Genomic DNA, 15,278 nt, shown 5'->3' on the forward strand with positions numbered 1-15,278 from the left:
GGCCTGCTTGGCTGCCGTGAAAAATTGGATGTCACATTTCCTGCTTTTGAATTGGGATAAAACTGAGATGTGGGGCATTGGCTCTGCTAGATATAGACATCAGTTTGATCAAGTAACAGTAATGCTCTTCAACTCTGTGATTTCACAAAGTGTGGCAGCCAAAAATCTCGGTGTTATGTTTGATCCCTGCCTTTCTGTGATAAGCACATTAAAGGAATCAACAAGACTGCCTTTTTTCACTTACGTAACAGCTAAAATTTGATCTTTTCTCTCCATGGCTGACGCAGAGACTCTGATACTTGCAATTGTTTCATCCAGACTTGACTTCTGTAATGTTCTGTTCTCAGGTCTGCCACACGCTAGTACTAAAAGTCTTCAGATGGTTCAGAATGCTGCTGCTATAGCCCTAACTAAAACTAGATAATTTGACCATATTACACCAATTCTTGCCTCCCTGCATTAGCTCCCTATCTATGTTAGATCACACTTCAAGCTGCTTTGGCTGACTTATAAAATCCCAAATGGGCTTGCCCCATCCTACCTGTCTGACCTACTTAAACCATATATTCCATCCTGAGCTCTTCGCTCTCAAAATACAGGGCTCCTGTGTGTAAGTCAGCTGGTGGCGGGGCCCTTTCATATCGGGCCCTGTTCCTGTGGAATAACCTGTCTGCTGCCGTCAGACGACCAGAGCCTGCTGAGTCCTTTAAATCCTTAACCTACAATTAACTGACTTTAAATGGAGTTCTTCACGACCTGGACTGCATGGTGGGTCAGTTTCTGTCTCAATGAATTTAGTCTTACAATGTTACAATTTCATTTACCAGAGCTTCTACCCACAGCCACGACCATCTGAGAGTTGATACAACACAAGCAACGATGTATCCAGCAGGCGACACGCAAGCCATGGCCAGAAAACCAGGGTCAAGTCTGGTAGGACACATAGGTGAAACAACACGACAGACACCTGTCTCTCTCTCTCAGGGAACTTCACCTCAATCATAAACAACACGACAGACACCTGTCTCTCTCTCAGGGAACTTCACCTCAATCATAAACAACAAGACAGACACCTGTCTCTCTCTCTCTCAGGGAACTTCACCTCAATCATAAACAACACGACAGACACCTGTCTCTCTCTCCGTGAACTTCACCTCAATCATAAACAACAAGACAGACACCTGTCTCTCTCTCTCCGTGAACTTCACCTCAATCATAAACAACAAGACAGACACCTGTCTCTCTCTCTCTCAGGGAACTTCACCACAATCATAAACAACAAGACAGACACCTGTCTCTCTCTCTCAGGGAACTTCACCTCAATCATAAACAACAAGACAGACACCTGTCTCTCTCTCTCAGGGAACTTCACCTCAATCATAAACAACAAGACAGACACCTGTCTCTCTCTCAGGGAACTTCACCTCAATCATAAACAACAAGACAGACACCTGTCTCTCTCTCCGTGAATTTCACCTCAATCATAAACAACAAGACAGACACCTGTCTCTCTCTCTCTCAGGGAACTTCACCTCAATCATAAACAACAAGACAGACACCTGTCTCTCTCTCTCAGGGAACTTCACCTCAATCATAAACAACAAGACAGACACCTGTCTCTCTCTCCGTGAACTTCACCTCAATCATAAACAAGACAGACACCTGTCTCTCTCTCTCAGGGAACTTCACCTCAATCACAAACAACAAGACAGACACCTGTCTCTCTCTCCGTGAACTTCACCTCAATCGTAAACAACAAGACAGACACCTGTCTGTCTCTCTCAGGGAACTTCACCTCAATCATAAACAACAAGACAGACACCTGTCTCTCTCTCTCAGGGAACTTCACCTCAATCATAAACAACAAGACACACCTGTCTCTCTCTCAGGGAACTTCACCTCAATCATAAACAACAAGACAGACACCTGTCTCTCTCTCTCAGGGAACTTCACCTCAATCATAAACAACACGACAGACACCTGTCTCTCTCTCTCAGGGAACTTCACCTCAATCATAAACAACACGACAGACACCTGTCTCTCTCTCTCAGGGAACTTCACTTCAATCATAAACAACAAGACAGACACCTGTCTCTCTCAGGGAACTTCACCTCAATCATAAACAACAAGACAGACACCTGTCTCTCTCTCTCAAGGAACTTCACCTCAATCATAAACAAGACGACAGACACCTGTCTCTCTCTCTCAGGGAACTTCACCTCAATCATAAACAACAAGACAGACACCTGTCTCTCTCTCTCAGGGAACTTCACCTCAATCATAAACAACAAGACAGACACCTGTCTCTCTCTCTCAGAGAACTTCACCTCAATCATAAACAACAAGACAGACACCTGTCTCTCTCTCTCAGGGAACTTCACCTCAATCATAAACAACAAGACAGACACCTGTCTCTCTCTCTCAGAGAACTTCGCCTCAATTATTAACAACACGACAGACACCTGTCTCTCTCTCTCAGGGAACTTCACCTCAATCACAAACAACAAGACAGACACCTGTCTCTCTCTCCGTGAACTTCACCTCAATCGTAAACAACAAGACAGACACCTGTCTGTCTCTCTCAGGGAACTTCACCTCAATCATAAACAGCAAGACAGACACCTGTCTCTCTCTCTCAGGGAACTTCACCTCAATCATAAACAACAAGACACACCTGTCTCTCTCTACGTGAACTTCACCTCAATCATAAACAACACGACAGACACCTGTCTCTCTCTCTCAGGGAACTTCACCTCAATCATAAACAACACGACAGACACCTGTCTCTCTCTCTCTCAGGGAACTTCACTTCAATCATAAACAACAAGACAGACACCTGTCTCTCTCTCAGGGAACTTCACCTCAATCATAAACAACAAGACAGACACCTGTCTCTCTCTCTCAGGGAACTTCACCTCAATCATAAACAACAAGACAGACACCTGTCTCTCTCTCAGGGAACTTCACCTCAATCATAAACAACACGACAGACACCTGTCTCTCTCTCTCAGGGAACTTCACCTCAATCATAAACAACAAGACAGACACCTGTCTCTCTCTCTCAGAGAACTTCACCTCAATCATAAACAACAAGACAGACACCTGTCTCTCTCTCTCAGGGAACTTCACCTCAATCATAAACAAAAAGACAGACACCTGTCTCTCTCTCTCAGAGAACTTCACCTCAATCATAAACAACACGACAGACACCTGTCTCTCTCTCTCAGAGAACTTCACCTCAATCATAAACAACAAGACAGACACCTGTCTCTCTCTCAGGGAACTTCACCTCAATCATAAACAACAAGACAGACACCTGTCTCTCTCTCTCAGAGAACTTCACCTCAATCATAAACAACAAGACAGACACCTGTCTCTCTCTCTCAGGGAAGCTGGATGTGGGTATGTGTCCTGGTCGCTGCACTAGCGCCTCCTCTGGTCAGTCAGGGGTTCTTTTCGGGGGAGGGGAACTGGGGGGAATAACGTGATCCTCCCACGTGCTACGTCCCCCTGGTGAAACTCCTCACTGTCAGGTGAAAAGAATTGGTTGGTGACTCCACATGTATGGGAGGAGACATGTGGTGGTCTGCAGCCGTCCCCGGATCAGCAGAGGGGGTGGAGCAGAGACCGGGACGGGTCGGAAGACAGGGGTAATTGGCCAAGTCCAATTGTGGAAAAGAAAAGGGGTGGGAATCCAAAAAAACAAAACAAAACAAAAACAAAAAGTATGGTGATGAAGATGAAGGTGATGAGCTTGATGGCCACGATTGGAGAAGGACACTAAGAAAAGGTTGCTAATAACCCATACAGACCTATTTTGCAAGCTACGGTGCTGAACCTCCTGGGTTCCTTGTGCCAGCGAGTCAGTGGTCTGTGTCGGTGTTGGTGGGTGAGTGTTGTCTGAGCTCCATTCCGAATGAACGCGAGTCAGCAGGGCTGTTGTGTCAGAAGTACACAAAACACCCTGCTGACCCTGTTGATGGCGTACTAGACTGATGATCTGCGCATGCGTCGGCATTGTGTTTTACCGCTACATGCCCGTTAACAAACTCACATTTTATCCAGTTTTAGCCACAATTTTACGCTACACTGTTAGATCGTTTATTACACACGCACGCACGCACGCACGCACACACACACACACACACACACACACACACACACACACACACACACACACACACACACACACACACACACACACACACACACACACACACACACACATATTCCCCCCGATTGTATCTGGCCAATTACCCCGCTCTTTTTGAGCGGTCCCGGTCACTGCTCCACCCTCTCCATGCCGATCTGGGGGGCGCCCCGACCGACCAGAGGAGGCGCTGGTGCAGCGACCAGGACACATACCCACATCCGACTTCCCACCCGCAGACACGGCCAGTTGTGTCGGTAGAGGCGCCCGACTAAGCCGGAGGTAAGACGGGGATTCGAACCGCGACCCCCGTGTTGGTAGGCAACGCTATGGACCGCTGCGCCACCCGGGCGCCCTTGTTTTATCTTTTTATTTTAACAAGGTACAAAAAAGAAGAAGTGTTAGTCGTCGGACCTTTGGATCTTGAGTTCTTAGCAGCTTTAAGTTGGCTATCAGCTGGACGTAGCTTACTGGACCATCTCGACTGCTGCCAGCTCAACTAGCTTTCTTTTAGCCCGCGGGCTGAGCCAGCCGCTCGCCTTTACTGAGGCTTTCAAGCTTTCTTTCTTTCTTTTTCTGCAGCTCTAAGGACTGCAATGCCCATTGTCTTGCTAAGTGTCTGACAACAAACATGGCCATGTGTGTGGACTGCCGTCCTACCTTTGCACAATTGAAGACTGACGTTACCCGACTGCAGGCTGAACTCAGTGAGGAGGACGTTTCCTGGACCACCCGAGGCCACAGCGCAGTCAAAACACCTCCCTGGGCAGTCAGAGGGGCACCAGCCCGTCCTGCCCCACACGCCGTGCAGCGTTAGCCCAGGACAATCATACCACTACTCCGTGGTGTGGAGGTGAAGCGATCCACTCTACTGTGATCCACACGCCCGACCCAAAACCCAGGTTTGTTCGACTGCATCCAGCCCAGAGCCTCGGGTCCAGGTTAAGAACAGTAAACCCCTGCTCCCAAAGGAGGCTTTTCAGCTTGGAAATAAATGTCAAATTCTGGAAAGACTGACCTCCCCAACTCCCCCATCCTGATCCGGCTGGCTGTCCTCCCTCCTTACCGGTTGCTCCTCCTGACATTCCAAGAAATGTATTTGACATTCTGGACAATAAAGACTTCCCTCCGCTGACCGGTGCGTCCTATTTAGGAGTGGGGTGCTCACCATCAGCTACTGTTCACCATCCAGGATCCTGAAAGGAAACCTCATCCATTCCTCATCCGACGTAGGTTGGTGAGGGAGGCAGTGTCCAGACACTATGTCAGCTCTGAACTGGCCTCTGGTGGCATCCCCTCTGGTGCTATGTCCCCCACACTGGTGGCTGGGAGCCCCCATCCACCAGTGTGTTGTGGTCGGGTGAGCTCTTCTACTGCACCCATTCTACAGCCACCTTCTGTTCTGATTGTGGGGATTCTATCATCGGGGACATCAGGACTACCAGGGCTGCAACACACTGCTTTCCAGGGTCCAGACTCCAGAGTAAACGACATTCTGGTAGAACTTCCGACTTTGCTATCTCACTGTACCTCATTCACGTTGGCACAACTGACATTCCACGGCAGCAGTCGGAGCTTTTGAAATCTGATTTTATGCATCTTTTTAACCTTCTAAAACTTAGTAAGAAGGAAGTTTTGATCTCTGGCACACTTCCGGCTGTGGTGTTGGTCGTTGTAGCAGACTTCCGGCTGTGGTGTTGGTCGTTGTAGCAGACTTCCGGCTGTGGTGTTGGTCGTTGTAGCAGACTTCCGGCTGTGGTGTTGGTCGTTGTAGCAGACTTCCGGCTGTGGTGTTGGTCGTTGTAGCAGACTTCCGGCTGTGGTGTTGGTCGTTGTAGCAGACTTCCGGCTGTGGTGTTGGTCGTTGTAGCAGACTTCCGGCTGTGGTGTTGGTCGTTGTAGCAGACTTCCGGCTGTGGTGTTGGTCGTTGTAGCAGACTTCCGGCTGTGGTGTTGGTCGTTGTAGCAGACTTTGGGCTGTGGTGTTGGTCGTTGTAGCAGACTTCCGGCTGTGGTGTTGGTCGTTGTAGCAGACTTCCGGCTGTGGTGTTGGTCGTTGTAGCAGACTTTGGGCTGTGGTGTTGGTCGTTGTAGCAGACTTTGGGCTGTGGTGTTGGTCGTTGTAGCAGACTTCCGGCTGTGGTGTTGGTCGTTGTAGCAGACTTCCGCAGCTTCACACCTGGCTTCAGTCGCAGTGCCGTCGTTTACAGTTTGGTTTTATTAACCAGTTTAATGTGTTCTGGGAGCGCCCTTCTATGTTTAAACATGATGGACTCCATCCAAATCCAGCAGGCTCACGATTGCTGGCTGGAAACGTGTTTTATTCCACCGTCTCCAACTCTCGTCTCCGTACTACGGACAGCAAGGTTTGGTGCCCGCACACAGGTGCGGACAGTTCCGTCACTAATTGACGTCCGCAGAAGCGGAGTGCTTTCCATTGTGGTTCCGCGGTAAACCATACCTATTCAGGTCCTTTGGTGAGTCCGATCCATCATACGAGTGTCTGTCACTCCGCCATACTGATTCCTGTAATAATAAAACACAGACCCGGACCCGTGATCTCCCTGTAACATACGGGGAGCTAAACACCTCGTTACCAGTTCACACGTCAACTATCGGACCCCCACGAAGCCAGGCACCTCGGACGATAAAAATGGCTTCATTAAACCTCCGGTGGCTAATTCTTAGTTCGTGACCTTATAAGTACCCACAACCTGGACTTCCGCCTACTGACCGAGACCTGCCTGGCTGGATACAAATGGCGCAGTCACGGTCATTGAGACTGCACGTCCTGGCTTCAAATTCACCCAGACCACCAGATCTGACGAGACAGGCGGTGGAATAGCTGCTGTCCTCTCTGACTCCCACAGCTGCGAGGGAGTCCTCCCCTCCCCTCCCCCTGTCCCCCCCGGGGACGTCACGTCTTTTGAATTCCTCTCTTTGTGCACTGTAATGCGACGATTTGAATGATTACTGTCTGTCCGCCGCCAAAACCGAAACATGGCTTTCTTGGTGGATTTTCTCCACGGACTAGGATTGTTCAGGTTTGATGTTCACGGATTAGATGTTGAATTAGATACACCAGAGATGGACACCGTCCTTCTGACAAACACATTCAACCACGTCCATGTTGAAACGGAGACACACGGCTGCGCTGATGCTCTGACTCACGCGCAAGACTACAATGCAGAAACGCATGCATGTGCCTGATTTAACACACGCACACGCACACGCACACGCACCCACGGATGAAATTGTGAATTAAAAAACAGACCAAACAGTAAAGGTGGCTCGTGCTAAGTGTAGTCCCTCCGTCCGCGTGAAGGCCCAGGGTGGACAGTTGGGTGACCTCTTCCCGTCCCCGAGTCTCAATATTAGAGCGCCATCTTTTTCCTCCGGCAGCGTTCCTGCTACTTTCTATTTATTTAAACGTTTATTTGGGAAGGGACAGAGTACATTAATCAACATTCAAAACAAATGTAAAAGTACCCAAGTTAGCTAGTGTCCTATACTAGACTTTATCACATTAGTACAGCTGTAGAATCATAACGAGGCAAGAGACGAGCGCCGCACGTTTTCAACTCCTTTCTTTTTATCTCACTTCTTCATCACCCTCAACACCGTACTACACTCAGCAACAATCATTAGGCTGCTGCGCCCTCTGGTGGCGTGGTGGTATTGCAATGCAAGAACGATGAATGAACCGACTACACAACATATTCCCCCTCTCTTAAGAAGCTTACCCGTACATGAAAATACTATGTCCCATGTCACAGACATCAGTAGTACAATAACTCAAGTGCTATCAGCATCAACACAACTTCCCACAATAGAAATGTTACAATAACCATGAACCACAATAACCATCAACCGCAGTTCCACCGTAATATTACTGTAAATAAAATATAGCAGGAAATCTTGAACCTGTAATCCCAAAAATGTTAATCAGTGTAACATAGGCACTTTCAATCACAAGGCACTAAAATCCCAGTGACCTGGTATCAATCAAAATCAGTGCAAAACAAACATTTCTTTTTTTTTCTTAGTCACAGCGTTGTTGTTTTTTTCACATTTTAGTATCAACAGTATTTTTTTCCCCATTTTCACATCCACTTATTCTCTCCTCATTTCTCACCGTCCACTGGACTAACTAGTGTTCATAGTCCTTCAGCCAAGCAGGCTCCTTTCTTACTCTCACAGGTCTGTCCATGACCCCAGTGCCAACTGGTTGTTGGGGCGGCTCAGGTTGTCGGGCCGACTCCGGCACTGGAGCAGGGTTGGCAACTGGCTCTGGATCGGATTCCCTGTTTGTTCCGCTTTCAGGGACCAGAGAGAGGTGGGCAGCGTTCCATGCACGCCCATCCTCTAGCACATAAGCACTCGAACCAGCTTTGCGCATCACTCGGGTAGGTCTCTGAAACTTAGACAGTCCCTTTTTCACCTGGAAAGGTTTCCTCACTCTGACTAAGCTTCCCTCTCTGATCTTAGGCACACGTGCTCCCCTTTTCTTGTCAGTGTAGGTTTTCGATGCCTCCTGTTTGGCAGCAACCCGACTGTGTAGTTGTTCCTCCGGCAGTGGGTCAGGTTTTCATGCAGGGCCAATGTTCACTTTGGTGCGCATCAGTCGGTTGTACATGAGTTCATACGGTGACACCCCGGTGGTGCCATGTGGGGTAGCTAGGTAGGTGGACAAGAAATCCTGTACGTATGGCTTCCATGGCCTTCTCTCCTGCTCGGCAGAGAGTAGTGTTTCTTTGAGAACGCGGTTCCAGCGCTCCACGGCTCCATTCGCTTGTGGATAGTAAAGAGACACTCTACTGTGTTTAATGTCTCTCGCTGCAAGGTAGTCTGCAAACTCGGTAGAGGTGAATTGTGTTCCATTGTCACTCACCAGTTCGATAGGATTTCCAAACCGGGAGAACACAGCAGACAGGAAGGTAGTGATTGCAGCGGTAGTGATAGTTGAAGTGAAAGCGACCTCTGGCCACTTTGTGTAGTAGTCAGTCAGCATCACAGCAAAGCGACAGTCCCAAGTAGCTGACTCGAACGGTCCCACTATGTCTATCCCCACTTTCTGCCATGGGGCATCCGGGAGTGGGATGGGCTGGAGAGGAGCAGAATGCGTCTTGGCACTTTTATCATTCATCTGGCACGATCCACATGAGCGGATAGTCTCCTGCACACACGTGTCCATACCGGGCCACCAGTATAAGTCCCGCAGCCTCTGTTTGGTGCGGACCACCCCTTGGTGTGTCTCGTGTGCCAAGTCCACCAGCTGCTTCCGTAGGGCAACTGGCACAAGTCGTCGGTGAGGCCCCCTGTAAATAATCACATCCTGTATTGACAGTTCATTTCTCGTGGCGAAGTATGGTTTGAGCTCGTCTGGTAGGGACTTAGCTGTCTAAGGCCAGCCCCTGTTTATCTGTGCTCTAAGAGCTGTGAGCTCAGGGCACGCCTCACATGCCTCCGTAAAGTCTTTTACTGAAAGAGCTTTCAGTTCTGTATCCAACAGAGCAACAAGCTCCGGCTCGGTCACTGGCTCTGTATCCTCGTCTGCAGGGAGGGGCAACTGGGAAAAGCAGTCGGCCGCCTGGTTTTGTGAGCCAGGACGGTACTCCACGTCGTATGTAAAGCACAGTAGTCTCGCAGACCAACGCGCAATACGCATCCCTGCGCGGCCCAGGCCTTTTGTTGCAAGTAGTGTGGTCAAAGCCTGGTGGTCCGTGCGTAGTGTAAACCTAGTACCCCATAAGAAGGTCCTCCATTTTTCAGCAGTCCACATGCAGGCCAACGCCTCCTTTTCAACAATGGAGTACTTGCGTTCAGTGGAGTTAAGTGTGCGTGAGGCACATGCAACTGTACGTTCTGTCCCATCCGGGTGTAGTTGTGTCAGTACGGCCCCCAAGCCATAATTGGATGCGTCCGTAGACACATAGGTGGGGAGGCTGGGGTCGAAGACGGACAGCGCTGGGTTGTTTACAATACGGTCCTTCACCGCCTCGAAGCTCTCCTGAGCTGCTGAAGTCCACTGAAATGTGTCCTCACGCAGACATGCTCGCATAGGCTCCACGAGCGACGCGTAGTTGTTTACGAACTTCTGGTACCACGCCGTGAGCCCTAGAAATGAGCGAAGTGTTGTAGCATCACTTGGCACTGGAGCCTCTGTAATGGCTCTGACGTGCTCGGTGAGTGGCTGCAGGCCCTGGGCAGAGATCGTGTGCCCAAGGAACTGCAGGCTGGACCGGTTAAACTGGCATTTTTCCTCGTTTAGTTGGAGGCCGGCGCCCCTGATAGCGGCGAGCACCTCCTGCAGGTTGCAGTTGTGGTCCTCCTTGACCTTGCCATACACTATGACATCGTCCAAGTAGTACTGGACCCCCTTGAGGCCTTTAAGTACGAGCGACATCATCTTGGAGAATGCACTTGGGGCGGAGCACAGCCCGTATGGGACCCGTTTGAATCTGAAAAGTCCGTCGTGCGTTATAAATGCGGTTAAGTCCCGGCTTTCTGGCGCAAAAAGGACTTGATGATATGCGTTTGCGAGATCTATGGAAGAATATACAGTAGCACCGCTCATCTCGGAGAACAAGTCATCCATGTGTGGAAGTGGGTAACTGTCCATCACTATAGCCTTGTTAGGCTCACGTAAGTCCACGCACAGTCTCACCGCAACGTTCTTCCGTGGCGTGACCACGATGGGTGAAATCCATGGAGATGCATCAATCCTCTCTATCACATCCATTTCTAACAGTCTCTCAAGTTCTGTGGAGACAGCTTGTCTCACGGAGAGGGGACGTCTCCTCAGCTTCTGTTGGACGGGCTGTACTGCTTCATTGCCCTCCTTCACTTTAACACGGTGGACAAAACCCTTGGCTAAGCCCAGTTTAACTGGTCCAGTTTTAACCTCTGTCACTGGAGCCGCAGTTGAGAGCACAGTATTATTTACTATAGAAAGTCTCAGTGCCCTGAATAAGTCCATCCCCAAGACAGCGGTACCTGTCTTTTTCACAATGTATAGTGTAGCCGGAACTGTAGTATCTTCATGCTGCACTGTAGCTGATAGACAGCCTATTACTGGGATGTCTGACTTTGTATATGACACTAACTTAACCTCTGGTTCTGTCAGGGGCACATCGCTGAAATGTTCTCTGTAGACGGGTTCAGGAATGATGGTCACAGCGGCGCCCGTATCCACCACTTGCTCTACTGGGCAAGAAGTTGACTTGGCATTAATAGTCACTTCACATGATATTTTCTGAGCTGGTTGGGTTGCATTAATTCCCAGCACTTGCACAACAACTTCACCTACTTTTTTGGTAGACTTTTCACCTGACCTTTCAGAAGATTTACAAACTTTGGCAAAATGACCTACTTTATCGCATTTCCGACAAGTCATCTTCAGGGCAGGGCAGTCTGGAGCATTTGCAAGATGAGTAGACGACCCACACCTAAAACAGCATCTGTCCTGTCTTGGAGTGGCGTTTGCAGGCTCTGCAGAGCGGTTGTATTTCCCTTTATTTTTGAATGGACGTTTAGGCTTCGCCGTTACAGCTTGCACGGGAACCTGGGACTCTGAACCTAGCGTGCGCGCATACCCGATGGCAGCTTCCGCCTGGCATGCAATCTGGAGTGTTTCTTCAAGTGTCAAATTTGCATCTGCTTGTCCTAGCAGTCTCTCGCGTATCTTTGCACAATGGATATGCTCGATGATCTGGTCACGTATCATTTCGTCTCTATTGTTGTCAAACCCACATGTTGTGGCAAGCTCGCGCAGCGCGGCAACGTACTCTGTAATGGACTCCTGCGGTCTCTGTATACTCTGTCTGAACTTATGACGTTCCACCACAACATTTATGGCTGGGTTGAAGTGTGCACGCAGTGCCATCATCGCTTCTTTGTAAGTCCTACCTGCATTTGCAAGTGTATAAAACACACGCTGGCCCTCTGTACCCAGACCATGTAAAAGAAGTGCACGTAACCTCGTGTCTGGCCAGTCATCACCATCCGCATCAATGGCTAGCAGATAGTTCTCGAACATCCTAGCCCACATGTCGAACGGAATTGTAGGTTGTCCGGCACACGGCAGAAATAAAGCAGGTAAGGGCACAGCTGCAGTCCCATCCTCGTCGCCAATGTGTCCTATACTAGACTTTATCACATTAGTATAGCTGTAGAATCATAACGAGGCAAGAGACGAGCACCGTACGTTTTCAACTCCTTTCTTTTTTATCTCACTTCTTCATCACCCTCAGCACCGTACTACACTCAGCAACAATCATTAGGCTACTGCGCCCTCTGGTGGCGTGGTCGTATTGCAATGCATGAACAATGAATGAACCGACTACATAACAGCTAGCAGGCTAGTTTCCATCGGCAGTCCCTTTGCCTGATGTTGTTGGGCAAAAACTGCCATAGTTAAAGACACCAAAATCTGGATCGGGGGGAGGGGGGGTCTCAATAACTACAGACCAATCTCCAACCCACATTTCTTTTCCAAATTTCGGAAAATTTTCGACCTATCTTTCCAACAAGAATATCTTTGTTTAAAGCCTGTCATTCTACTTACACTGCACTCACAACGTGCTGAATGACGTTTTGCTTGCTATGGATTCCAAATCCACGTCAGTGCTACAGTCGCTAGATCTCAGCACAGCTTTTCACACCATTGATCATGGTATACTTTTGGACCATCTAGGTGTTTCAGGTCTGGCTCTGTCTTGGCTTAAATCTTGCTTATCTGATAGAACACGGTGTCTTCCATGGTAATGTCACATCTGATTTTTCTGCAGTTAAATATGATGTACCCCAGGGCTCAGATCTTGGTCCCTTGCTATTCTCCCTTTACATCTCTCATCTTAGCCATATCATGTGGCGCTATGGAATACATTTCCACAGCTATGCTGATGATACCCAGCTGTATGTACCCGTCACGTCAGGCAATGATTCTCATATCAGAAATCTATAGAAGCATGATTGACTGCAGTGAAAAACTGGATGTCATTTAACTTCTTACTAATTAATTCTGAAAACAAAAAACAAAAAACAAGATGCTGGTTATTGGCCCTGCAAGACAAAGTCACCTTTATTCTATTTTTTTAACTTTATTTTATTACTTTATTTATCCCCGTGGGGAAATTCTTCCTCTCCGTGGGGAAATTCTCCCTCTGCATTTAACCCATCCTAGCTGTGTTGCTAGCAGCAGTGGGCAGCTGCCGTGAAGCACCCGGGGACCAACTTCAGCTGGTCTCGCCATGCCTCAGTCAGGGGCACAGACAGGAGTATTAACCCTAACATGCATGTCTTTTTGATGATTGTACTTTTATGATCGAGTAACTGTTGACAACTATCTCTTGACAACTGTGTGATCTTCCAAAGTTGCACAGCCAAAAAACTTGGCGATATTTTTGATCAATCCCGATCTTTTGAATTTCCCATTAGAGAAATCACAGACCCCTCTTTTCAACCTATAAAACACTGCCAAAATTTGGTGTTTTCTGTCCATGCTGAGATACTGATCCATGCTTGTGTTTCATCCGGATTAGATTACTGCAACATCCTTTTTTCCCCAGCGTGCACGAGCTAGCACGAAAAACCTTCAGCTCCTTGAAAATGCTGCTGCTAGAATATCGACTCACACAAAAATGTCTGACTATATCACACCAATTCTAGCCTCCCTCCCCTGACACCCCTTTCATGCTAGATCTGACAGGTTAAAAGTGCCACTTTTAACCTATAAAATACTCAATGGGCGTGCCCCCCCCCATATTTGTCAGATCTTATACAACTCAGCTACAGCTACTGCAGATCCTACTGATAAAACTCTCACTGGCGACAGAACCTGGTAACATGGCGTTAGTGTGCATACTGTAATGTCCAACGTTGGGAAAGAAAAGAGCAAAGCAGCCAAAGGTCACTGACTATTGTAGCGGCGAAACACAGGACGCTAATGACGGCATGGCGGAGGAGGTGGCCAGTGGACAAGGGGAACTCGGAGGTGTGAAAGCGGACACACTATTGGCTGCGACAAACTCGCAAGATTTGATGGACTTATGGCAGCAATAGAAAACACAAGGACGGAGATAAGCAGCTGCACTGAACGAGTGTCGCAGGCGGAGTTATAGGTATGCAGCACCGAAGATGAGGTATAGCTATCCTGCCAGCTGAAGTACACGGGCCGGAGTCAAGAAATACAACTGTGGAGGATTCACTCTTGGATTTGGAAACCAAATCTCGATTGAACAACCTGAGACCAGTAAACCTGCCAGAAGACGGAATCCATGTTCTTTTCTTGGAAAAAGGGATTCCAGAAGCACCGGATGCGGAAACGCTACATTGCCCAGCTGTTTTAGAAAAGGCGCACCGAATCCGTCCTGTACACTAATGCCCGCTGCACTGAGCTCAGCAGTCATCACATGGCGGTATGTGCAGATGACGCGGTGGTGATAGTGTAGTGAGCCTGCTGAAGGAGAATGGCATGACCCGTGGTCCTGTCATAGACTGCTTCTCAGAATGGTGTCAGGAAGCCTTTCTGGAATTAAATGTGACTAAGACCAAAGCCATGTGTATTGACTTTAGACCCCCCCCCCCAACCCGCTCAGCACTAAGGTTAAAGTTCTTCAGTCATACAAGCACGTGGGCACTATAATCGATAACAAGCGGAACTTTGCCTGTAATACTAATCTGCGATGCGAAGGCGCCAGCAGCGCCTAGCTGGTGTGAGGAAGGTGGCTAAGTTCGGCGTCCACAGGTTCCTGATGGCTTTCTTGGACAGATCTTTTATTGGGTCGGTTATTACTGTTCCTTCCATCGGCTGGTGTGCCTCCCCCACTCTCCCAACCTTAACGGGAACATGCACTAACAGAGAAGTCTGTGTGAGTGACACAACTAGCGGAAGTTAAGGGAAGCAGAACCCACCCGGGCTGGTGCCCAGCGCTCCAGGCCTCGTCTTCCGGCTGCTTGCTCTGTCCGGGCTCCACGCTGCGGGACCCTGTGGGTCTTTCTGAGGAGTGCTGTTGTTTCCGCGGGGCGCCACAACCAGCACATTTATGTTTTGGGTCATAGCTCGAGCTCTGTATGGAGTTTCTGAGAAATGATTTTTCTCTCTAATTCCTTGCAAGCTCCCGAATCT

The sequence above is a fragment of the Lampris incognitus genome, chromosome 2 (genome assembly GCF_029633865.1).
Source record: "Lampris incognitus isolate fLamInc1 chromosome 2, fLamInc1.hap2, whole genome shotgun sequence".
Classification (NCBI taxonomy): Eukaryota; Metazoa; Chordata; class Actinopteri; order Lampriformes; family Lampridae; genus Lampris; species Lampris incognitus.